Below are 24,934 nucleotides of genomic sequence, written 5' to 3' on the forward strand. Positions count from 1 at the left end.
TTCATTCTTGCATTCTTTCCCCAGAAATATTTAACATTTCAGTAGCAGTTTTAAAGAGCAGTACTCTCAAATGAAACGTGGTTTAGATGTGATTCTTGTTTGTTGCTGCTATCTTTAGCACCGTGCTCCTCAAGGCAGTGTGTGGCACAATGGGTAAAGTCCGTGTGTGCTAACCAGGAGCTCAGAACACACACTGTCTTTAAAACTATCACCTGTGCTGAGAGCTGCTGCTGCTGCCTTTTAGTCCTGCCTTTTTTTTTTTTTTTTTTTTTTTTTTTTTTTTTTTTTTTTTTGTATCTAAAAAGGGGAATTATTGAACTACTGCTTTGGTGACCAAGAATAGTATGTCTGTGAACTAAAAACAACTTTAAATTTTGTAATTGCTTTCCTGCTAGTGCAGGAATTACAATTTTCTCCTCTGCAGAAAATCATTAACTGAGAATTGCACCCAGCTTGTAAACTTCTCAACTATGAGCAGTTCCATGGAGGAGTCATTTACAGTAAAGTGTTAAACATGTATGCAAATGTTTGCAAAAGATGAGCCTAAGATAATTTGTCTCTGAATGCACTTGATTATTTCAAACTAATTTGTATAATGAAGGCTCAAAATTTCATTTACACATATATGTTCTTTTGATGTTGTTTTTTTGTGTAAGGCAGTAATATAATTTTATTTTAACATTCTTGTTTGACACTATTCTCTTGCTTGTATAACCAGCACCAACAGAACATGAGGAAATAAAAAAATGGACCTCAAGTCCTGCCAAGTTTTCATCAAGTAAGCTTGGTAACATTCTGAATTATCTAGGAATGTTAAAATATAATAAGTTTATAGTGCTTCTATTTGCTTGTGAGTTGTTAAGATAGGTAGTTCATATTTTAAACTGATAAAACTGGAAAGGAAATTCAACACTCCTTGAAAGCATTTTGGTACTTCATAAATCACAAGTATACCCCCATTTTTCTCTCTTTTTTGTGTCTCTTGTTCTTTCCTTTTCATATGGGGTTTGATTTTCCAGCTACTGGATATAAAGAATTTGGTTTTTATCAAGCAGAATGCTGATTAGGGAAATGGAATCATAAGACATCCATCTATATTCATATGTATTAGTGCCCATCATTCTATGCTTGTCATTCAAACTGTTTTCAGAATTCAAATATTTGAACTTAGATATGTTTGGGGAATTGCTTAATGTTTAGAAGCAATACTGATTTATTTGCTTTAAAGGATCATACATCTGTTGATATAAATTTCTGATATATGTTTCTTCTTATATTTAGCTGCTTTTCTTACCAGTGCAGTCTGTAGGAGAAACAGACCAGACGTTTGATAAGAAATTTTACAAATGTTGTTATTTAGTGTTAATCATTGTAGGTGCTTTTCCTATTAATATGTTTATTTTTGGAAATCTAATTAGCTGAGGAAATATTGAGGAAATATTTAACTTAAGATAAAATTGATACAATGTTCTAGGTATCTTGTAGCTTTTGAAAGAATAATTGCAGATAATAAATACTGTATTGAATTGCCTGTCAGGGAGGACAAAAATGTTTTTAAAATTAGTTTTACATTCATCTTTTACACCAGCTTTTTTTCTCTTTCTCTCAGAAGTTTAGAAAGAATCTCAAGCAGCAGAAAATAAATCTTGGCCTAAAGATGAGCTGTTAACATATAATAAGCAGGTGAAGCAGGTAAGCAGGTTTGGTACTATTGTGAGATGGTATTGTTTTTCCCATGCTTAGGGTCTTGATACTTCATAGCATGCAGAGGTCTGCAAGCTGTTTCTTTACCACCTGCTCTTTAAAAGAAGATTTTCTATAAAACAGGTCTTCATACTGGTCTTGCAGCTTAAGGTTAGAGGGAAAAACAAATTAAGGTTCATTCGGTCAGATGTTGGGTTAGGCTTTTCTTTGTGAGATTGGAAAGAAGATTATACATGGAACAATGTATAAATAGAATCCTAATCTACATTTAACAAGTGTATGCCTTCCTAGAAGATAGTTTAATGCTCAATATCCTTTTTATTTTTGTGATATTTCTCATGACAAAAACTGTCATTAGTATATCAATTCTATAAAGCTTAGATTTTTCAGTAGATGACATGTATCAAGTGTTTATAGACAGTAGTTGACAACACATTTGTTGTCAAGATGGAATAATATCTTTTCTCATGTGTTGTAAATTTTTAGCATTCTAATATTCCAAAGCTATAACCAGAAACTAAAATAAAACCTTAACTTAATTCCTTTTGCAGCTTTGATGTAAAAGATTACTTTGCCTTAAAATTTTTATTTACACTTGCTGTGAAACAAATAACACTATTTATTACATTCACAATGATAAAATGAGAAAGACAACCAAGAATGGGATATGTTTCTACTGGGCAGTGTTATGTGTAGAGGTACCAGACACTTTTGGCCTAAGCTTAAACAAATGAGATGGACAAGGTTGGAAAAGCTACATGGGAACACAGATGCAGGTGTTGAGAAGACAAAAAATCAGAATGAAAAGAGGATGAGACAGACACACATGGAATGCTTTTTGATGGCCCAGTATTTGTGAGTTTGTTATTTCAAGGTCTAGTCATCATAAAACAGAGGTCTAGTAAAAATGATAAAACATCTGAATGTCTAAGGGCCTTGTTTCAGTTTCTTTTTTAGCTCCTTCCACTGACTGTAGCTTGGCCCAGTGTCTCTTCAAGCTGAGTGGAAAAAGGCATGGAGAGAGGTGGGCATGTGCCTAGAATTCTGGAGCATTAGCAACCAACTTTCCCGGTCAGCCAAGATCCAAAGATACACACAGTTTATTCTGAAGAGTGAGGGACAGTGAAGCTCTGGGAGTGAGATGAAGTATCGAGTCACAGGGAGGTGACAGATATTCCCCATCAGTCCTGGCACTCCATTCTGCCATGGGGCTACAGTGGACATGCAGTATAGCCCTAAGCCACCTGAGCATCTTCAGCTGGCAGGCTTTCTTCTACAGAGAAGGATTAATATTTCCTAGCAGCTTTTGTGGTAGCAAAATTACTCCTGTTAAATGGCTTACAGTTCTGTTGAAGAAAATTAATGACAATTAAATTATATTACTTAAAAAAAAATCTTCTAAATTAAAAAAAAAAAGGTTTTTTTTGAAATTTTCCTTACAACATTTGTCTGTTTACAGGTCAGAAATGTTTCCAGCACTTTACCAGAAGTAAAATATTTCAGAAATCTCATTTGCCATCTGTACTTGATTATAATGTTTCTTATAATTAATATTAATCATAAAACATTCTGTTTTGAAAAAACCTCTATGACCATTAACCTAACACTGCCAAGTGCTTCACTAAGCCATGTCCCTGAATGCCACCTCTACACTTCTTTCAAATGCCTCCAGGAATGCCTCTTCCTTGGGCAGCCTGTTCCAAAGATTGACAAACCTATCTGTGAAGACGTTTTTCCTCATATCCAATCTAAACCTCCCCTGGTGCAACCTGATGCCATTTCGTTTTGTCCTCATGCTTGTTACCTGGGAGAAGAGACTGACTCCCACCTCACTCCAACCTCCTTTCAGGTAGTTGCAGAGAGTGGTAAGGTTTCCTCAGTCCCTTATCCCCAGACTAATCAACCCCAGCTCCCTCAGCCACTCCTCACAAGACCTGTGCTCCAGATGGTTCATGAGTTTTGCTGTTCTTTGGACACACTCCAGCCCCTCAATGTCTTTCTTGCAGTGAGTGGCCCAGAACTGGACAAAGGACTTGAGGTGTGGCCTTACCAGTGTCCAGTACCGGGAACAATCCCTGCCCTGGTCCTGCTGGCCACGCTAATATGGGCCAGGTGCCACTGGCCTTCTTGGCCACCTGGGCACACACTGGATGATGTCCAGCCACTGTTGACTGGCACCTCCAGGCCCTTTTCCACTGGGCTGCTTTCTAGCTACTCTGGCCCAATCCACTAGCACTGCCTGGGGTTATTGTGACACAAGGGCAAGATGGTGACTGAAATCTGAGATGATTTACCTTATGGAAACTCATACAACTGATCTTGGCCCATTGATCCAGCCTGTCCAGATCTCTCTCTAGAACCTTCCTACCCTCAGGCAATGCACCCCATCCCCTCATCAAGATCATCAATAAAGATATTTAACAGGCCTGACACCAATAGTGAGGCCAGGCAAACAGCACCAGTGACAGGCCACCAGGTGGGTGTAACACCACCACTCTCTGGGCTTGGCCATCAAGCCAGTTTTTATCCAGTGAAAAATGCATCTGTCCAAACCATGAGCAGCCAGTTTCTCCATGAGAATGCTGTGGGAAATGGTGTAAAAATCTTGACTAAAGTCCAGGAACACAACATCGACTGCCTTTACCTCACACCAAACAGGACATATTGTCACAGGAGATTAGGTGAGTCAAACAGGACCTGCCTTTCACAAACCCATGCTGGTTAAGCTTGATCCCCTGGTTGTATGTGCCACGTGATGGCATTTAAGATGATTTTCTCCATGACCTTTCTGGGCACCAAGGCTAACAGGCCTGTAGTTCCCTGGATCCTCCTTCAGTCCCCTCCTGTACATGAGCGTAACATTTACTGCCTCTCAGTCAGCTGGGATCTCCCTGGTTAGCCAGGAGTGCTGGTAAATAGTTACAAGCTGTCTGGTGAGCACTTCCAACAGTTCCCTCAGTACTTTTGGGTGGATCCCATCTGTCCCCACAAACTTTTTTCTGTCTAAGTGATGTATCAGGTCACTGATGTTCTCCCCTTGGATTATGGAGGCTTCATTTTGTCTTTCAGGTTGCGAGGCTTGGTACATGGAGAGGAGCCGGTCTTACTGCCAGAGAGTGAGGCAAATAAGGCATTAATGACAATGTCTGTAGGTAGTTTGAAGAGTATACTCTGCAACATCAATTAATCTGTTGGTTGCTAATCTAAATATGTATAAACAATACACAGTGCAGTGTCATTGATGGTTATTTTTATAATATTAAAGAATATAGCAAGATTAATTATTACTTCTAAATTATAGAGTACTATTCAACAACAAAACTGTTTCATTTAACAATACTGGGATGCTGTGATGATATTTTTTAGACAGTATTAAATATTTTGAGCAGCTCAGTATTTTGGTAATATATGGGTGCTATTGTTGCAACAATGCTCATCAATGTGTGTTCAATGATCTTACAAGAGAAAGTTATTTGCAAGATTTGCACCTGAAAAGATAACATACATTTGGTTGTATTTAACACAAATACTACATAATTCAAGTCTATTATTCAAGTTGAAAGTGCATGCTTTTACACACAGAAAGATGAATGGAGATAAATTTTTAGAAAAAGAGAAATAGTTTTAAAAACTCATATGAACTAGCTAAATGCTCTAATGCTCTAATGTGGCAGAACTATTTTTAAAGAAATTAATTACAATGTACTATATATTCATATTTCTGTGAAGACTATTCATTGTCATGTTGTTGTGATGTATGATTTCAAAATTATTTTTCTTTGCTTGGTGGGCTGAAAAGCCTATGCATTTTCAAGAAAAATGGATTGATTGTGCAGATGAACTTGCAAATTTGATTATACACAAAGAAGTCAGAGGAAGAAATGCAGATATTTGCTTTAGTCACTGAAATCTTTTGTTACATTTGTAACTGAATTACATAAATATTTTTATTTTAAAAGTTGTGTGCTAGTTTTCTGGTTTTCTACAAAGAAAATTGAAAATGAGGTTTTATAAATTCAAAGTGCCCATGTAATAGTAAGTGTGCTGGGTAATGTTCTCTGATTTTAGTTTTAAGGGAATTCCTCTCTGCTTAGTATAGCCTCCATTATTCATTAACAAGAGAGTGTTGAAGTCCCCCTCCATGGTGTGTTTCACAAAACAGGTGAGATCACAGAGCTTTGAATCACAATTTTAAAGTAACAGCTGCTGTAATTTTAGTTTTGACTGTTTCAATAAGCTATATTGGTGTCTAAGACATCACATGTTTTTGAGTATCTTCTGTTTCTTTGGATATCACTTGCAATGGCTTTTAAAAAAATGATTTAGTATTGAGACAATTCAAAAGCTGGAAATGGCAATGAATCAAGTCACTTTTCGTCCTTTAAATTTGACAAGAGATTGTGATGGAAACTTATGTGACATTCAAAATCATAGTCTCATATTTGGTTCATATTATTGATACATTTTCAGCTAGACATATTACTTTAAAGCTTTTCTGTATTCTGGAATTTTGCTAGCTTATTGTCTCTGTGTGAAATTTTCATCAGCTTTCAGTTTCTCTGCTACACATTAAATGTCTGACTTTGTTCCTTTGTATTTTTTTTCATGTATATGCTGACATAGACTGTGGTGTTTGTTTCAAAAATAAACTGACAACATATGAAGCAATTTTAATTTTGAATAACACTTTTCACAATGTAGTGACTCATTTAGGTATCTTCTACAGTTCTCAGTATTTTTTACTATTTTATTTATGTTCTTGCTTATTAAATATAAGTTTCCACAATTTTTTCCTGAAGTAACTCCTTCTAGAAACTTAAATACTGTTGAAGTTGTCAATAAATATAGATACTGTTCACAGTTGTGTTCTGGGATAAATAAAGCTTGTGAATGGAAAAAGAAGAGTAAAATTCTATGGTTTTATCATTAATTCAACCAGATAAGTGACTGAAATCTAAATTAGAAAGGCAATTTTCTTGAAATAATTGTGTTCTTTGGGTTTCTATAGATTGAGATAGACAGCCTTCCCAGACTTACAGAAGTAATTTGCCATGGTGTAGCAGGAGGAGATGGGCCCAAAAGCGGACCTGCTTTTTATGTTGAGATAGACTTTTTTTCAAAATAAAGCACTTCAAATTATATTTTCCCCACTGTGTTGTCCTATCTTTTTGATGCTGTGATTATACTTTTTTATTTCCTTGAACCTGTTTCGTTTTGTTACATATACAAGCTTTTAGGTGAGATTCAGAAGAATCCCTTCTATTGATGGCACTGCCAGTCTGTTTTAAAGATATTTAAAAGGTTGCAGGAAAGAGAGCTCTGAAATCATTGAGCCTGGACTAGACCTCTGGAGGTCATCACAACATGGTGAAAGCAGCACAAGGGTATAGATTCTGAGGCTCAGTTTTGTGAAACAGATGCAGGCACTTTGGCAGCAGTGATGACTTCCATAGTTCCTTTTCCTTGATCTTTGCTTTGGCCCCTGGATTACGATGAGCTGTCCTGGACAAAATTTCTATGTGGAGATACTCTACAAAGATAATCAGAGATGTAGATTAATTTATGTCTTTACAACTCTTTTTTATTATTATTTTTTCAACATGTACCAGTTATTTGATTTATTTTGCAGTGTGGAAAAAACAGTTTTTGGTGAAACTAAGAACAACTAATAAATAAGAATGAGCAGCTGTGAATGAAAATAGTAGGAATTCGTTATGTACTCCTACTGAAGTTCCTTTATTTAGTAAATGCAACATTGAAGAAACTTTCCAAAATATATCATCCTTTAAAAACTATGCATGTTTGAATTTGCTTAAAAACAAAACAAAAATTGCAGATGTGTTCATACTCTTCTAAGTTTATTAATTCTGCATATTATTTCTACATATAGAAAGAAAACCAATATAAAAAACTAAACCAGATGAAGTTCAGAAAGAGCTACAAGAAGAACACCATCTGCAACAATCTTTGGCTCCTCAGGCTTCAAATGTCAATGTAATTTTTAAAAATTAACTCATAATTATAAAAAAAATTACTGAAAATATATGAACTTATTGGTGTGCAGCAATATTGCAAAGTTTGAAGAAACAATGCTATCCTTCTAATTTGGATCTGAACACTTAAAATTCCTGATCTAAATGATCAGATTTAGTTTGGTATCTCTAGTTTAATTTTCCATTTATCTCCTTGAAATAGTTGTGATATGGTTTTTAAAACGCATAGGAGCCATCCAGTCCTGTTATATGCAGACGAAACTTCTCTTGATTGCAGCAGAAACTGAAGTTGCTTATGTGGGGGTTGCATTTGTCCATACAATTCCAAGAATAATCTAATCAAAATAATTAAAAACAAACAATGGAAAATACCACAAATTTAATATAAGCAATGCCAGCTGTAAGTCATCATCTTTAAATAGAGAAGATGTATTAAAAATTCATTAACTTGAATTTGTATTACAGTCAGTGCTTGTCTGAAATTCAGGAGATTCTACATGGAGAGCTGTAATTTAAGGACAACTGCTTATTGCCTTGCTCTTGTCATAGGGTGTATCTGTCATTCTCTAGCAGGACTGAGGATTACAAAAGCAGTACAGACTGTGTCCTAATTTAAACTGATCCTGTCCATCCCATGCCATGCCAGAATCTTCAGTTTTATGGTCCCCACTGCTAATAAGATCTTTACAGATAGCTTTGTTTAGATGCGCCATAGGTTACTTCTTTGCTTCTCTATAAGAAAAGAGGAAAAGAAAAAGAACCTTTATTTATTAGATGTTGTTGTTCTTAGGGTCCCGAAAGGTCTATTGGATACAGAAGAGAGCCTTTTTATGGCAGGCCTTAAGTTTGTAAATGGATAATACTTTCAATTAAGTAGCTGAGAATAGTCATGGGAAAAGAATGCTTACGTTTATGAAACAGTCAAATTGGCATTTAAGTGACCCTTTGCATGCCATTGCTTATCTGCATTGCTTAAAGATCATTTGGTTAGCAAGATTATATATTAAAGCAAATAGTGTCAACAGACAATGAGTGTTTTACCTTCAATAAATACTTACTGTCAGATTATCAATGGTGCAGAAACTGCACAATTTTCTAAAAAACCTGTATTTAGTGCACTAAGTGAAGGTAATGTAGGCCACACACATAGTATTGTTTTTTCATGTCCCTTTTTCTAAAGAATGATAAATAGTCTGTTTTAGGAGAGTGTGTGTTGTAAAAACATTCACCTTTACCTGCAGCATGCCCCAAATATTTCAGTTTGCATTGATAAAGCATTCGTTTAGTTCATTCAATGAAACGATAACTTCTACACAAGAGCAGCAATGGTAATGCAATTAAAATAGCATTCAAATTGGTTTTGGTTGTATTTATTTAAAGTAAATGATAGAACTTAGACAAAATGTCCCTAGAAATTTTAAAATTATTTTGCCAGCCATTGTTTACAGAAATCATTCTAAATGTTGTAAGTTCGAAGTTAAATTGTTTGACATCTTTTTAAAAAATTTCAACTGTGTGGTAATTATGTTGTAGGGAAACTACTACAAACATTTATGAAGATTATATACTTGCTATTGAGTGAAAAAAAGCAGTGGGAAATATTTCTTTCTAATTTTAAATTAGTATGATCTACTTATTAAAGTATTGATCTCTGGTCTCACACACCAGAACAGTAACTTATTTCTATTCATGCTGCTAAACTGTTCAATTATTAAAAAAAATAAATAAATTCCTTCGCATCCTATGAAGTTGCTGTAAGAATGCCTTAAATCGTAATCAATCTTATCTATTATATGATTGACTTGCTTTTCAAACTGGATATTTCAATTTTATGTTTAATTTTCACATTTTATTTCACCACCTTGATGCTATTTTAATTCAGGCAAAAAACCTATTGATTTCAGTGGAGGCTTTGGATTGTAAAATCTGTGAAACTGTCATTTTGAAGCCTAAGGTAGCTAGCTGCTTTTCTGTATATTAAAGTTGAATTAATTGAAGAAAATATTTTGAGTGATTTTAATTATAATGAAGAGGTTTAGTGACAGTCTTTTCTGTGGTGTCGTCATGTGCCTATATATACTTATACTATATATATAATTTTTGATGGTAAGTCAAAGTTCTACATTACACTACTTTCATGTAGTGTTTTTTCTTTACATGTGTGACTTCTTTTCTTGCTGTATTTTTTTTAATGTAGGGAAATATAAAATATTTTTATAACATGAATACGTGTTGCATGATAAATTAATCTTGTGTTTTTCTTCATTTAGTAATTGCTGCTGATTTACTTCTTATCTGTTTATAGCATAGGGCATAGGTCTTTATAACAAAGAACCAAGTGTCATTGCCTCAGGAGAGCCACAGAAAAATTGTAAAACCTGTAAATAGGCTATATATATATATATGTACACGTATATATACACACACTATATAGCAAATATTAAAACATTCAGTTTAGTTTCAAAATGGAATTCCAACCTTTTTAATCTGGGATCTGCTCCTAAAATATGAAGGCACTTATTAACTTGAATTAAAGTATCATATATTTCTGGAGCCATTTTGGATTTCTTTTTTTTTACATCTCCAGCAATTTTCATATACTGCTCTTCACATTGTAACTGTCTGCACATTAGACATTTATTAACTTTGTAGAGTCCATACAGTAGCCAGAGACTGTTTTTAGAATTTGATCCATGGCCTGTGGAAGTCAATAAACTTTCATCACCTTTAGTACACCTTAGATTGAAGAATTAAATGGTAGAATTTTTCAGTTATTAACTTTTCGAAGATAGTCAAAGACACTGTATTTCCTCTAAAATCAACAGCTGAATTGAAAATTGAATTGAAGAAGTCTAAGTGATAGCATATCATAAAAATAATTCAAAAGGGTACTTATGAGGTACTCAGTCCTGAGAGAGAATTTAAAGATCAATGTATATTTAATGTTTTGACAGAACATTAATTCACATACCAAATTTAAGCTGTAAATCTGTGTTATGCGGTTTAAATTTTTAGTGCAACAAAGGAAGGACCTTCTTAAGATGAGACAGGAATATTTTGACTACGGCACTTATTTTTTTACTTTAGATTGATTACCAATAATTTAGCTTTTACCTGTTTTTCTTTTTTAAATAATATGGTCTCTACTTCGAATAGAAATTACCGGTCACTTTATGCCAACTTTTTATGTTTGCAGTTTATATACTATGGTCTGATGGATGTCATGATGCAATATTTGATCAACTAACATACATGTGAATCTAGAGAACAGATATTAAGATTCTTGATTTATTTATTTTCCTTTTTAGAGGTCAACATTATCCAGGCATTCATCATCTATGTACTGCTTTTCTTACCTTCATGTCCATATTTGCAACAGTTTTATCATGTTTTAGACAGAAGAGGTCATATGTTATTTACAGCTGAGGACATGGACAATAAGGAGAAGGAACCTTAATTGATGGAGCAAGTTGAAAGAAAAAGATTTAAACTTATTTTCAGAATTTCTGTGATTTGATTCCTTTCTTAATGTACGGGATTGCATGTTGAAAAATAACTTTCATGGTGTTTCAGGATTTTGTAATTTTAAAGTGGCAAAGAAAAAGATTTGAAAGATTTCCCTTATTTGGTAGATATGTTTTAAAATAAGTAGAAGGAGGTTGTATCTTGCTTAGAATGTAAAATGTACTGTTTGTTTTTAAAAATAAATCGCACTTTGTCGACATATAAGTTATATGCCACAATTTAGGTTATTAATATATTCTACTCACATGAGAGGTCCCATTGAAATGATAAGAAATACTGAACAAATACAGTAGGCTCTCTGTGAATGTAAAATTCTGCAGTAGTAAAAGGTTTAAAGTACACATGCACCAGCCCTTTATCACAGACAGAGTCTTACCTCAGTCCTGACTCTACAAACACTTAGGAACAAGCATAACTTTAACAAACAGAGTGTAGCTCTGTTGAGCTCCTACATGCACAAAATGAAGCACATAGAGAACTGAGACCTAGATAGACTTGTAGTCAAAAGTATTAATTGCATATGTAATAGGTAGTCATGTGATCACTGCAGAATGTTTAATGAATGAGAAGCTGAAGTAGAACAAAATGCATCATAGTTAACTTTTCTATGGCTGAGGTAGCATGTAAGAAGGGTTCTGTCAAAAAATTTGTTCTACAAAAAGTGATGAAACATAAATGAATTTTGGAATAACCCTAGCCTGTTTTATCATGTTATTATATACCAATTTTCATATTTGATGGTTGTGCATTCTTAAATGTTTGTTTTCCATTTTTTTTATGTGTTTTGCATTCAATAATGTGCATATGAATGAATATGAAGCATATTCTTTTTTCATTGTTTATTACTTTTTTTGTGTCTTTTTTGTTCATATAGTAATATATTAAAAAAATTCAGAAGTGGAGCCTTATTACTCTCAAGTTTTTCCTGATGATTTTTGAGACTGGCAGTTTGCTATTTCTAGTTTCTGTGCATGACCAGCTCCAGAAATACCAAATTATTGCTTATAAAGTCTGTAGTGACTAAAGAATGGTAGAGTGGTAAATAAGGATAAGGCTTGGTCAGTTTTACAGGGCAATTTGTGTAGCTTGTTAACTTGGGTTCTCTTGAAAAACACACATTTTAGTGCAGCCAAATGCAAGGTCATAAGGACAAGAATAGGGAATTAGGGTCATACTTTGTAGGAGGGGAGATTGCATCCTGAAAAAGAGTAATTCTGAAAAGAGCTTTACAGTCTTGAAAGATAAGCAACAGAAGATGTCTCTGTAATACTCTCTGAACTTTAAATTAAACACGTTTACTTTAAAATAAAGGAGGTGAGACATTACCAATAATATAGAAAAGCAGTTTTGGGATTAGAAATATTATACAGAGTTTTTCTGCTCCAAGTAAGTGCACTAATAAGTGAGATAGTCATGCCTGCACTTGTTCACTCTCTTGGCTGCATGACTTTTGCATTCTTTTCTGCTCAACAACACAACTTCCTGTACCCAGAATGGTCAAATAATCTTGTGGTGAGTTTTGAATCCTCAGATAAGCAATGAATTCTCTTATCCTGACTCTATGTTTCAATAATATCATAAAGAGGTGTAAATCACATATCTGCCCTTTTTCCTCTTATGAAAGAAAGGAAAATCACCATGCCCTTTCTTGAAAGAATGGATACATTCACCCTTGGAAGAGGACTCCATGTTCTGGATTTGAAATGGAGGGAAATATTTGCCTGCAGCCCCTGGAGATTCTAAGTTCTAGAGGGGGTCATCTGATTTCCTGTTGTCTAAATCTGTTTCTTTTTCTGTAGGAATGTTTTCAGGTGTGTTGTGCACTTAGTGCACTTAACAGAGTCTTCAAACAATGTTCCAGGGGAGCAAGCAGAAGTGTCAATTCCTGTGTGTGTTCTCTCTATTTCTTGACTATCAGTTCTGCATTAAGACTTAAAAGAGCATTATGTAGGTTCTACACATGAGAAAGAGAGACAGAGTTAAGGTAGATATGTTATCTGTAAAGTATACTTCCTGATGCAATGGGATTTGCTAAACAAAAACATAAAAGATCCAGTAGTTGATGCTTCAGTCTAGACAAACTGAGAGTAGCTATAATATTTCAATGTACAGCAATGAAAGTAACAGATTCTGCAGTGATCCATTATTTACAGCCCTCATATCAAGACTAGATTTCTCAGGTATAACCTGAGCTTCACCCAGCCAATTTTGAGCTTGGTGCATGAATACTGATGAAATTTTGTTATCTGTATTATTTAGAAGGTCATGTTTGGTAATAATGATACTTCTCTCTGCTTTTAAAATATGAATCCATGATTTGTTTTATGAAAGTTTTTAGTAATTGAATTCTTCTGATGTAGTCAAGATTATCCTAAGCATCAAGGATGGCATTATTTCAGGGTACAGGATTAGACCTTGTTGTTTCCCTTTGGTTTTTGTGAGCTCCTGCTTTTATCAGCAATTTGGGTAGCATATACGTATAATTCATGGCCTTTGTTAGAGTGTTTGCTTTTGATTCAGCAGCATTTTCTGTCTGTTGAACAGATATATACAGAGAATATAAGGACTCAAGGAAAATAAGGACTCATTCAGCATTGTAAACAGGGGTCTCAGCATACCAGTAAGCCAGTCACTAATTATTTTTTAGGACATGGTGGGATAGGAATTAAGGAAATACTTGCAGGAATAAGTCAATGGCTCTTGTGAACATTTCTCAGGTATGAGAGGCTGTATAAGGGTGGGCAAAAAGGTGTTCAGAAAGGAATCCCCCAAGTTTAGGAATTCACTGCTGGAGTTGGAAGTCACAGACACAGTAGTTATAATTTTACAGTTTTAGAGATGAAAACAACCAAAAAAGGCTGTGAGAGTTTTGAAGGCAGAGGAACATCTTTTATTTGAATTTTTTTTTCTTTCTGTTGCTTCAAAGAATGTGATAACTGTCCAAGGAAGCACTATGACCTTTGTGATAGCACTTTGAATGACTGTGAACACAGTAAGGTGATGTTTGTCAAGGTTAAAGAAACTGATGCTGCAGCAAGAAGGATATGAAATTAGATACCAGAATATTAGCTTTGTGGAGAAATTATAAAAAGAGTTTAATTTTAGAATGTTGTGAATGATACCTGTGTTCTGAGTCTGTGCTAGCCATTGTGAATGAAGAAAGAAAGTAGTGGGGAGGTCATGAAGGTTGAAAAGGCAAAGGCTCATTAGATTCTTGTCTGTCAGCCTTGCTGAGCTAAAAGTGGCAGCTTCATACCCCTAAGAGAAAGATTTTCTGACATTTTTGTTGGTACAGAGCAGTGATTAATCATACCATGATTGATTACCATTGGTGAGGGAAACTGTACATGGTCTTTGACTAGACATTCCTAGACATTGAAGAGAAGAAGAGAGGAGCAAAGGGAAGAACCCCTTAAATAATCAGGAAGCTGAAGGAGTTAGCTGGGAGTAGGACTGGAAGAGATGAACTGTAGAATCTATGGGAGGATGGGACTTGAAGATGAGAGTGGTTTGATTTTTCAAGTAGTCAACAGGTTGAGGAAATGGAGGTGAGTTTAAAATTTACAAATTAGCAGAAATTCTGGGGAGGGAAGTTTTACTTGGAAAGCTACATTCCCCAGAAAGGAAGAGAGCTAAAGTTTAAAGAGAAGCCTATACTAAAATTCTTTGCGGAATTCGTTTGGTCCTTGAAATCTAGAGAACCAAATTCTTTGGAGCACTGCCATCTAGTGGCACCTGCTACAATCACCTGCCCTCTTTTTAAATACTGCTTGTCTTGTGTGAGCCTTGAAGGTCAAAGGGGGCATTTGCCAGACACTAATTTAATTCTGTTAAAGCTGTTCACGTTTCACAACTGATCAATTCTCTGAAGTCAGATAATTTCACAAATGCAAATGATCTATGTGGGGGATGCATGGTTTCTGTGTAGTAGATAGTAAAATTCAAATGAGTCATTAATTGCTCAAACAGCAACAGATCTATTCTTTTCTCCCAATTCTGAGCTCTTCTGTAAAAGAAACTTGTTTGACTGTAACAAAGTCCGAAGACACCTACAGTTGTAGGATTTTATGGTAAGTCAGATCAAGAAAGCAATAATTTTCTTTCTGTAAACTCTTGTCTTCCCAATGAAAAATATCCACAGGCTTAAAAATACATATAACTTTTCATTCATACCTGCAAAAGAACGGCTTGGAGAGCAGGATGTATCAATTTATCAAGACTTAAACTTCTCAAGGTCAGCTACAATTCTCTCTTGTGTACAAACTTAATGCTAACTGTATTAATTCATCAGATAGCAAAGGTGCTTTGTTTTCGCACTCCTGTTTAATCTTGGCATGCCTGCATGTTCTGCAGGCATCAGTTATGAGACTTAAAAAGCTATTTTTTAGGCATGAAAATCAGTATTAAGAAAAAAAAATTAATAATCCTATATATGGATTGTCAAATTTGTTTCTCACAGATACGCTACAAAAATTTTATCAGGATTTGTAGCTTCATGCTGTTTGTTAAGTTTCATTCATAAAGAAATGTATGCATCTCCCTGAGATTTCTGATCTGGCACTTTTTTACTAGCAGATGGAAACAATATTTGATCAGTATTATTATTACCTGGAATTTTTCTTCCACGTTGTTTGCCTCTTCCAGAAATGAAAAGTCTGATTGTTGTTCTACATTAACTCCTATTTGATTATTTAGGAAAATCTCCAAATTGAAAACTATTTGTGACAAAAGTGCCCTAAAAGAAGCGCCCTGAAACAATCCTTTTGGATTGTTGCCTCAAGAATCACTTTTAATCACCAAATTATAAGGAATACTTTGATTGTTTTTATACCTTTTTGTATCTCATATAGCTTTACTTGACATTCCTTTTGTGCAGACACACACCTTGAAGAGTCAGAATGACCTGTGGTAGACTGACCCTGGCTGGATTCCAGGGGTCCACAAAAGCTGCTTGATTCCTTTCCTTCTCAGCTGGGCAGGGGAGAGAAAACACAATGAAAGGCTCATAGGCTGAGATAAAGATAGGAAGAGATCACTCCATTTACCATCATGGGCAAACCAGAACTGAGTTGGGGATACAAAAGTTTAACTTATTACCAATCAAATCAGAATAGGAAAATAAGAAATAAACCCAAATCTTAAAAACACCCTGTCCCCCCCCCCATCCCTCACTTTGGGTTTCATTTTACTCTGGAATTGTGTGTTTCTTCCACCCCTGTGACACAGAGGGACGTGTAGCACAGATTGAGGTCAGTTCATTACGTGTTGTCTCTGCTGCTCCCTCCTCAGGAGAAGGCTCCTCACACTCTTCCCCTGCTCAAGCATGAGGTCCTTCCCATGGGAGACAGTCCTCCATGAACTTCTCCAGAGGGAGCCCATTCACAGGCTACTTGGTGTACTGTTCCAGCATGGCTTCCCTGCTGGGTCACAAGCCCTCCCAGCAAGCCTGCTCCAGCATGGGCTCCTCTCCACAGCACCACGGTTCCTGCCAGAGCCTGGTACAGTGTGGGCTTTCCACAGGATCACAGCCTCCTTTGGGCCTCCCCACCAGTGTGTGGGCTCCCACTCCAGGCAGCTCACTGCTAATCCATGACCCTCCATGGGCTGCAGGGACACATCTTGCCTCACCATGATGTGCACCACAGGCTGCAGGAAATCTCAGCTCCACCACCCGGAGCACCTCCCACTCCTTCTTCACCGACCTTGGTGTGTGCAGTTTCTGCAGCTCTTTTTGTCACATATTCTCACTCCTCTCTTCTCTGCCTTCAGTTGTTTCTGCTCTATTTCTTTCTTAAATACGTTATCCCAGAAGTTATCCCACAGTTGCTGATGGGGTCAGCCTTGGCTGGTGGTGGGTCCATCTTGGAGCAGGCTGGCATTGGCTTTGTCAGATGCAGAGAAAGCTTCTGCCAGCTTCTCACAGAAGTCACAGTGTAGCTGCTCTGCTACCAAAACCTTGCCACTGAAACCAAATAAAACTCCAGATTTTTAGATATAAAGAAAAACTATGAAGGCCAAATGCTAGCCAGAAGTTAGGATTTCAGTTCTTGTTTCTGTTCTCCTTAAAAAAATAGGTAAAAATGTCCATTTGAAGAAAGGAACCTTCCAAAAAGAGTTAACAACCTAGACCTACATTTTTTTTCTGTTTAAGAACTACAACTTATGGGTTAGTACTACATTTTAAAAATTCCTTTTTACTATCCAAATGCGCTTCAGAAGACATTTTTTTGTTAAATCAAAAGGTTAGTTCTCAGTTATGTGGAGACACCCTCTCCTCTCTGCCACTTAATATTCTGATAATTTAAATAGATCTTTAAATGGAAATACATTGCAACTAGCATGAATGAGAATATATAAGTTCTCTAAAATATACCTCTGACAGTGAAATTGCAAATAACAGAAGTATGACTCCATAGTCCCATGAATGTACAAAAAACTTCATTACTAATTTAGTGTTTGCAGAAAAACTACCCCAAACCTGACTAACACCAGTAGATGTCAGTGTTGGCACATTCCAGTGTGTTGAGAAAAGTCAAGCGTTCCATTTAACATGCATTTTAATTTGCATACATGTACAGATAGCCGAATATATGAAACTGACTGTTATTTCTTGTTCTGATAAATCACTGATTGATACTACTAAGTAGTGCTTACTCTAAATCAAGGACCTTTCCAGGCTCTGTCAGAGTCTAATAAAAAATTTTTCAAAATTATTCAATGCTTCATTTCTTTTTAAATGTCTTTTAATGATTAGTAACAACGTGTCCCTGTAAATTTCAGGTAGTGGACACGAAGTTGCATTTGTATTTCTTTAATGAAGATGTTTTATGCCTAGTATTAAAGTGCAAGTTAGTGAACTGGAAATCACAAAAAGACTGAGAAGCAATACATTTGTTATCGCAAGTAATACTTGCTTAATAATTAATAACAATTAAATCCCAGAGGATAACAGTTATTCTTTCGTTTTTGATTTCATCAGACAATTCAGGGATGGGGGCACAAAGTAGAAGGGTGCATAATTCCATTCAGATGTTGCATATTTTTCTATATAATACATGTGTACTTCTAAACATTGTATAGAGTCCTTTCTTTTCTTCTGGTTTCTGAATATGCCTCAATTATTTTTTTTGTAAATCTCTCCAGCAGTGGCATATATTTTTTATTTAAAAATGTAATTTTCCTACAATGACTGGAGTTATTTAATTCAAATTTCTTGGGACAATTTTTAGGGAAGATTGATTTTAGCCCTTTATGAGCTTCAAATAGCTTTGAATTAATTCTTCAGATCCCTTTGTTTTGACACATATCCTGAGATATGCAGATCTTCTTTCCCATTATATAATAAAATTTTTTCAACAGCGTAGTCCCCATGTCATTCTATTTTTTTTTCCCTTTACAACTTTATATAAAATAAAATCCAGTCCATTAAAACTAAGGGAGTGTAATATATAAATCTTATTTCAAATGAACATCTAAATAAATTAAGTTTCCTTTTTTTAACAGAGGAGTTTGATTAAAAGATCAGTCTCAGCTCTGGAGATGAATACTTTCAAAGATGAAACTACGTTAAATATGTCAGCTAATTTCAAAACCAGCATGAAAGAATTGAAGGTTATGAAGAAATGGATAGCTGAGCCAGAGTTTGAGACAGGGATAAGGAAAAGCTCCCCTGCCAAGCACCCACTGAATCAAGCATCTCCTGTGGTCATCCTCAGACAACATGGGCAGATGTACCAGTATTAAAAACACCTGCTGACTGGACAAGAGGATGGTGAGAATGACACTGTTCTTGTGAAATGACCTCAAAAGGCTGGGATTAAATAGACTGTTTTCTAAAGAAGAAAGAAAACAAAGAAATCAAAGAAAAGAAGAAACCCTAGAAAATTAGAAGCTGTGGTTAACAAATTAAGTCAAGCCCCAAAAGATTCTTAAAAGGTGTTTTTTAATCATGTATGGCCTTTTTAAATGGTCAAACTTTTCCCTCTGAAAGATGAGAGGGAAAGTAATACTCTTGCTAGTTTTTTGATACTTCTTAAATACTTAAGCGTGACCTGTAAAAAAATCCCCCAATTTTGCCTGTTTTTGTGTACAATAACATGTGTATGTATTGTACTTACTGTGATGCTCAGGCCTGGTTCTTCAGGCCAGTGTTCCATTCAGCTTCTCATCTTTTCTGCTTTTAGGCACCTTTAGCAGATTTGTTCCTGTGAAAATCAGATACTTAAATGGTGAGTATACTGCTATGGTGAGTTGTGGCTAAGAGTGTTTTCATGTTTTAGACAGGAGTACTGTATGTTCCTTGCTGTCTAAAGCTTTCATATAAGCTTTGCTAAGCACAGGGGATTTCATCTTTGTACTATTTTGCAGCCATTCCTTGATGGCCCTGCTCTATTTTCTATTTAATTTTCCTTTTCTTTTTCCTAGTGGGATCCTTTTGTATAAAATATCACCAATATCAGGTACATAGTTGTCTAAATATATATATGTGTGTAAAATATTTTCTCTCTATTCTTTCTGGTATCTCTTCCTGCATTAGAAGTGTTAGTCAAAATTTTTTGTGTCAAAGGTTGTTTCCATTAAAGACTTTAGTTTCTTTCACTTTGACATCTCAAAGCAGATATTGATATTCAATATATCTGAAGTTTCTCATGCTGGATTTTTTTTCCAGATAACCCTTTTGGAAATATCCTTGTAAATTCAAGGGCTTTTTTTCCACCTCTGGGTGGTGCTGCTTCTGTTTCTATTCTCATAGCCTCTTCCTACTAACACTGGGATTTATCTTTGATACATTCATCTGTCTAGGGTTTATCATTCTTTAGCCAAATTGGTAATTGTCCACTCTGAAATACTATCCTGTCTTAGGTTTAGCATTGTCCTGGTAAACCTAAGTTAAAACATTTGGGGGAAATAAACAGGCTGAGTAAGTGCTTAATGTTTGTGAATTATGAACCAAAAAGTTCTGCTTACTTGCAGCTTCTGTAATGGTTTTTGATAAATGGATGAGAATTTAAAATATTGTCATTAGCAAGAAAACTAACAATAGATTTTTGAATGTTTGCTGGCAGGTTGCAGTTTGATATTGATAACATGTCTGAGAACCCTTATATTCTAATATATTTTAATATATTTTTCAGTATGTCTGTGTCTCTAGGAAGGCTTTCTATTCACCATAAACTCAGTACCAAGGTGTTTTCAGTAATCAAACATTATCAGAGCCCCATCACGCCTTGTTTGTTAGTTTTTGAAAAGTTTGCAGAAGGGAGGGGATGGAATTCCAAAATAAACTTCTGCTTGCATGTGGATCAGCAGAATATGGAACTGTTGCCTTGGTGAAACTTTCCCTCCTGCTGGAACTACTTCTGGGGTGAAGGATACTGAATTACTGAAATGAAACTGAGATCATGGACTTACAAGAAGCGAATATAAAATAAGAACTAGTTGATTCAATGCAGCCTGTTCTTCAAAGTGCAACAGTTTGTAGTGAAAATTTAAAAAAAGGACTGAGGAGGCTGGCAGAGCTAACAGAGAAGGAAGTGCACCCCTCAGCTTTTCACTACTGCAACCATGGAGCAGTACAAAGAAAATTAGACAAGTTAAGGTCAGCTATGGATGGCTTGGAAGGAGTCTAATGCCCAGTTTTACTTCTATCTAACAGTATTTTTTAGAGTATCTGATTTCTTCAACGGGGACGTACTAGGAGAGCTGATAAGAAATGGAATACTTCTACTTTTTACCTTTGTATGACAGCGTGATCCAAGATGCTCATAATAAATCGTGTTCATTTATGCTAGTGGTCTCCAAGCACAATAATGTTTCTCTGGAAACCATTGCCAGGATAAAACACTTCTAAATGGAGTGGGAGATAGATAAACAGAGAGGATAGAAAGTTTTTTTGTTTCAAGTTTTGCTGCTGGCAAAGCTGAAAAATGTATTTTCATTTTCTGCAGAAGCATAGCAAGCAAGTTAAAAAGCTGTGTATTTCCTGTTTATAATTACTATTATTTTATGCTGCAATTTTATACAATAGCACTATGGTTTTTCTAGATATGTTTATTTTTTCAACACTTTTAAATTTCCTTTCTAGTGCTACAAACCTGCCACTACCTTACCCAAACCTTACACAACTAGCAATAAATAACCAAAACCAGAATAAAAACATTGCTAAAAAAACAGAAATGAAAATAATATTTCTAAAGTATATAATTTGGATGTGGAAGCTGTAAAAGCCTTCAAAGGAATTCTTTAAGCAGCAGTTTAGTTGTCTGTGTTTGTGAAACCTTGGTAAGGAAGTCTTGTGTTGTACTTCCATAAGGTATTTTCTTTAACAGCTCTATTACACACAGCAAGGGATAACCAGGTTGGGACCCCAAAGTACTTTGCCCTGTAGATAATGTCATACAGTTAAAGGTTAAACAACATCTCAGCTCTTTAACCAGCATTTGGTGTTTGGAGGAGCAGTCCTCAGCAGCTGCTTTGGAGTTTTCATGGCCCTTGTACTGGAGTGCACAATAGTGTAAGATTGAACCAGGTTTTTTATATTATTGCTGTTTTGCACTTTTAAATAATGCAAATAGTATTTCTTATGCTAAAATGAAGCACTCAGTTCATTTGAATACTTGGAAATGTGGAGAGAAATGAAACAGTGAAGTACAAAGCAAGCTTGTCTTCATGTTTTGGTTTCTGGATTCCTTTCAACTAACAGTTTCCAGCCACAGTAAATTGCAGTGAGATCCAGCCTTTCTTTTTTCCTGAGCATGCCTTTACCAAAATGTATATATTGTCTTAGGGTGAAATTTTCACTCATGACATCATTTCTGCTAAGGCTTTTCTTCGGGAAACACTTTTATTTTTCATGAGACAGAGTATCTATTTTATCCAGCTGCAATAAGCAATACTTACCTATTACCTTCCAGACTTCATAAATTATCTGACCAGAGAATTGACTATATTCAGAGAAACTCAGTTATTATCTTGTGTCTATTTTATTAATGCCAAACATTGGAAACAGAATGTCAAGGCTTTGAAAGGCTAAAAATTCCACACCCGAGGAAAGTGGATCATTGACGAATGGTCCAATATCAACTGTCAAAATTACTTGCCATTGCTATTGCATGTTTAAGTGAAAAAACTACTGACTTTTCTCTTTAAGAGACAGAAACAAAATTCCTATGCAATTAGGGATCCTAGGATAGCTTATAGACCAAAATATGAGAATTACTGATGCAGCAGGACAGTCTCAGATTTGCAGGTCTGCACATTCATTGCCACAGCGCTGTTAAGTTTGTGTTACATGCATAATGAACATACGTGAAATATCAATATTTGTCAAGAGAATTTTGTTAGGGAATGTTAAGTACTTTCTACAGGAATCATAACAGAATAGTTTGAAATCTTACTGCGTTTTTTGCAGGGACAGGTTAATTATTTCTTACTTTCAAATACAGGAATACTGACTTTTGGAAACAAATAACTATTTTAAAGAAATCTTAAACCATGGTAGTATCCCAGTGGGTTAATACTTTGTGCTGAATATTTTGGTAGCTGGAAGTCTGATTTTTCATATTTGTAAATATTAATAAATTTTTTCAGATTTTTAGATTAAATAAAATATTGTTGGTCAAGGCATTTTCTTAAAAATGCTAATAATACCTTCAAAATTTTTCTAATCTGCTGTGTAATATTGTTAGCACATTTGAGAAGTTTGTTCTGCAATATAAGTTATTTACTTATTTTGTTTATAGGCTATAAGCTTATAATCACTGCTGTTTAATGCTTACTGGCATAGACATTTGATTTACCTCTTTTGAGACAGAATTTTTGCTGCTTTTGGTAACCTGAATTTTACAAATAAATATAGCAGAAATAAAGATGGTAACCATCACCCATGTGTAAATTAAATTTCCAAAGTTTTTTCTGTAGTTGCCTTTGGCCCAAATTTCACCAATGTTTTTGTATGTTTTTAACTTTACATTAGTTCTTTTATCCTTCATAAAGCAGACCCAGATCTCCAAAGTAATGGGAAAGAATTTGGACTTCTAAGGCAAAAATAAAGTATTTCAGTTTAAAAATAGCCAAATAACTTTATATGTATACATACATACATACATATATATATATATATATACACAACTATAACTACACATATACATATACATACATACATACATTTATATGACTATACCTATAACTATATATGTATTGTTGAGATTGAGACTTAGCAGCTCCAATATTTTGTCTAGTTTTTGAACCACTGTGAGAGACAAGCTGGAAAGAGTCCACTGAAAAGCCAGGACATGGTCAGGAGTCTAAGCTGTATAAAGCAAGGCTGAGGGAGATGAGCTAGCCTGGAGAAGGCAGGGCTAAGAGGGAAATCTGTTCTCAGCCGTATGGGGGGAGGCAGCAAGGAAGGCAGTCACTCTTCAGAGAGGGGCTCAACAAAGCAGGAGGCAATGATCACACCTTGTAACGAAGGAAATTTAGAGCAGAGGTGAACTTGGAGGTACTCCCAGCCCCTGCACCCCCTTCCCCCACCTGGTGATGTCATAATAATGTAGTCTTTTTGTGTAGCTTTAGTAAATGTGAACTGTATTTGGATATATCTGGTAAGTATCCTGGAGAAAAAATATGTTTTCAAATAAAATATATTTGAAAAAGTCAGTGCTATAGAAATAAATAAATAACTTCTGCTACTCCTGCTGGCTAATGAAAAGTTACAGAATGTGCACAAATTAGCGGCTACTAATGAGCTTGCATCGCTACTTTTTAGTTTTGTTTCAAAGCTAATGGAAATGAAAATAGAAATTAAAGGAAAATGTAATTTAAAAAAGTCTGAGAATAAAAGAATATATTATTTTTATGTCAAAACATCTTAAACAAAGTCTTTGTTTAAGACTTTCGGTCATTAGGAATAATAAGAATGAGGAATAACATCATGAAGTGCTGAATTTTTTTCATTACAGGATTTTCATTATAACCCCACAAAAAAGATGCAGTTACGAAACTGAGTATGTTCCTCTCATCTTTAAATTTTTACATCTATTCAGGATTTTGCTGCTGTAATCAAGGAAAACCCAGCAATGCTCAGGTGGGACAAAAGCATTTGAATTTTCAGTGGATTATTAAAATAATATTAATATATAGAAGGCTGAATATGCATTAAACAATAACAAAGCAATTGCATTTGCAAAGAGGTGTGTAATAGAAATAGAATAAGACTTCTAGGCCATGGTATTCATTGGGGAATCTTTGTATTACTTTAATGACTTCGGATTAGTCTCTAGACCTTAATTTAACTAAGCACAGAACCATGTGCTCAGATCCCACTGGAGTAAAGCAAATATAGAGTCAGTTGGACTTAAGCATGTGCATATTGCTTTGCTCTAAAGAGATGGATTTATATAGATGCTTAAAGTGACAGATGCCCTTAAGGATTACATAGTTCTATGACTAATTTTCATTGGTTGCCTAGACACTTCCAGTTTTAGCATTATGCTGAATTAATACTTTCCATTAAAAATTTGAATTATGAATAAGAAGCATCTTTATTTTTGAATTATAAGGATTATTTACAAAGACTGAAAAAAGTTGATATGTATCATAAAAAAGCATATACTTCCCTGCTAGAAAATATGTCTTCTTTTTAATACGGTTCTTACAAAGATTTGCACTCTTTCTATGTTCTTTTCTGCATCAATGAAAAGAGATGGAAAAGA

The 24,934-nt window shown here is 35.1% G+C and overlaps 1 long non-coding RNA gene across 1 annotated transcript; it reads left to right on the forward strand.

The window, feature by feature from the left end:
* The first annotated feature begins 317 nt into the window (after positions 1 to 317).
* Positions 318 to 6,850, forward strand: LOC117244590. The gene is made up of 2 exons (XR_004497983.1): positions 318 to 778; positions 1,610 to 6,850. It is a non-coding gene; the product is annotated as an uncharacterized LOC117244590 (long non-coding RNA).
* The last annotated feature ends 18,084 nt before the right edge of the window (positions 6,851 to 24,934 follow it).

This window comes from Parus major, chromosome 5, assembly GCF_001522545.3.
Source record: "Parus major isolate Abel chromosome 5, Parus_major1.1, whole genome shotgun sequence".
Taxonomy (NCBI): Eukaryota; Metazoa; Chordata; class Aves; order Passeriformes; family Paridae; genus Parus; species Parus major.